The sequence below is a fragment of the Drosophila elegans genome, unplaced genomic scaffold (assembly GCF_018152505.1).
Source record: "Drosophila elegans isolate 14027-0461.03 unplaced genomic scaffold, ASM1815250v1 contig_476, whole genome shotgun sequence".
Classification (NCBI taxonomy): Eukaryota; Metazoa; Arthropoda; class Insecta; order Diptera; family Drosophilidae; genus Drosophila; species Drosophila elegans.
Window position 1 is genome coordinate 10,853,172 of NW_024545863.1, and position 2,729 is coordinate 10,855,900.

Below are 2,729 nucleotides of genomic sequence, written 5' to 3' on the forward strand. Positions count from 1 at the left end.
CGTGCATTTTTCTAGTAACACTAACACTTAACGAAAATGTATTACCAAAGATAAGAGCTTTCCACTGCTAATTAATGCCGAATTATATTAAAATTCTTTTTAAATTTCAATATTAGTTAAAGGAACGAATTTCTAATTTTTAAATGTTAAATAATCTTATATTGTTAAATAAATGTTGCACTGATTTTAGAAACATATTTTCCTTTAAAAGTATTCCTGACTATTCGTGTTTTCTGATTATGCACCTTGAACTGAGAATATACAAAAAATATAATCTAATTATTAGTAGGGTTTAAACTAAAGTTCAGCAAAACATGGAAGGCATATCTGAGTGCTTGCACTGACTGAATGATTATGGTTGGTTATTTTTCAAAAACGTCTGAAACAACTGTCATATTTGGACAAATTTTGGTGAGTCGATAGATCTCTTCCATGTCTCAACAGTCGTGTGGGGTGGCATTTTTGAAATAAGCTTGCGATGCGTGGGCACAACTGCACAGATGAATTCCGACGTTTTGAAATTGAGTGTTCGATTTATCATAATGAGAGTGTATCCTTTTTGAGTACAGATTAAGTTCTACTATTTAGGACAAATTTAGGCATTTAAAAACAAGATCGACTCTCCTATTTATTCTGATCAAAAATATAGTATACAATTTATTGCGTTGCAAACTTCTGACTGTAATTGTAACACCCTGTGCAAGGTATACAAATATTTAAATTAATAATTAGAATTTTAAAATGAGGATATGTTTACTTGAATTTCGATTTTAAGAAAGATTTTTGTATTGCGTATGTATTACACAAAATTTCAATCCAGCCGTTTAACGTTTCTAAAAATGATCGAAAATGTTTTGTTCAACTGGCAGGCGAGAAAAAATTGAAAAAAAAAGTCTTAACGAGTCAACTGGCTTGCAGATGTTACAAGCAGTTTGTATGTGATATTAATATCTGCAAGAGTATATATACTTCGGCTGTTTAGAATTCGCTGTCTGTCATGTTGTTAAATCAATAAAGTGCTGCAATGTGGGCAGTAGATTTCTGAGTGCCCGCTTGCTGTCCCAAATCTGCTGATATTGCCACTAGCAAACAATAGTCCTGAACGCACTGAAAATGAAACTCTTGTCTCTGTGTGTGGTTACCGGCTCACTTAACGAGCCTTTGAGATAGTCGACTCCAGTGCGGAAAGTTTATCTGTCCGGCAGGCCCAATGTGCCAACTCATCGACCGTCATGGAGCACCGGGCACCCGGCACCCGGAACCGGGCGACAGATATACTCGTACTCCTACTCGTGTACTCGTATCTCGTTGTCAGCCGAGTCTCGGCTGACATGTCAAACACAAAAAGACTGACACAAACACATGCGAAAAATTATCATTTGTCAAAATCACAACATGAAACCGTTTTAAATTTAGCCACTCTGCCAGTCATCCGCCGCATCCGCATCCCTCGGCTTAAGCCCGCACCCATCCCAAACCATCCTATTCCATGCCATCCCATGCCATGGCAGCCCAAACAGCGAGCTTGTGCTTTTGCCGGGCCCGAAATGACAATGTCTGTGGCTGAAGTGGAGAGAAGTTGAGTTGTCATCTTTGCGGCGGCTGCTGTTGAATCCCCATTGATTGAAAACGAGCGTACTAACCAACGGGACGGTAGGCTGCATTAGACGGCGGGTATTCAATGTCATTATTCTGTGACAGGGGACTTATTAAATTCGTTTTGTAGATGGAAAACTATGGAGTGCGATTGCTAAGTTCCAGATGGTTAAGCCAAACTACTGCTACCATTATATATAGACTGTCTTGCACATATCGACTTTTAACTTTGTCAAGACCCCTTTTTTTTGGCCAGGCACTTGGCCAATGAAAAATTCAATCAATTTGTTCCGCATTGGCCCCCAAGGGCATCTCAATTTCAGCGTCCATGGCACTAAGAACGAGCTCATTCCCGTTTAGAACGCTGCGCAAATCTCCAGGCGAACGCGTCTCCTGGCAGTCATTAGGGTCTGCCGTGTGCCAAATGTGGCCAATTTGCCTGCCGACGCGTCGACTGATGACACAGCGAGCGGATGGCGAAAAGCAGCGCCAAAAATAATCATAACAGGCAAGTAGGCGATGAAAACAGGATGGAGCGGGGGGCGGGGGAGTGACTTTACGAGCAGGTGGCATAAGCCAAAAAAATGGTTTGATTGTAATCAAAGTAATGGGATCCGACACCGCACGATGACGTGTGTATGGCTTAATTAAATAATTTGTATAAATTGCTCCCTCGGCGGATCCTGCGGATCGGGGCAGACAATCCGGCATTAACTTTATCACCCGATAACTTCCGACTGGTGCGTAAGCGCCTGGTGGCATAAAGAAGGCCGCCTGGCACACATGCCCAGAAATTAGCGAAGGATAACCTGTCGCCGGTTCCGTATCCGTGCGAGGTCTAGCCGCACATGAAGCAATTTGTTTGTCACACTACCAGACTATCAGACTATCAGACTATCAGACTGCGGGGCTTATGTAAGCCAGTAAGTAGATACAAATGGGCTGCGGTAGGAGTAGGAATAGGGGTAGGGGTCCGTGGCCCAAAGGGAAAGTTGTTATTAGCCAAACAATTCGGCTGAAAGCTTTCGGCGGCAAGCTTTCGCCTGGTTCGGGGGTCAACTGTCAAAACTGACAGAAGAGGTCCGGCTCTCGCTCTCTCTCTCTTTTTCTCTTGTTGGCTTGTTGGTTACGGC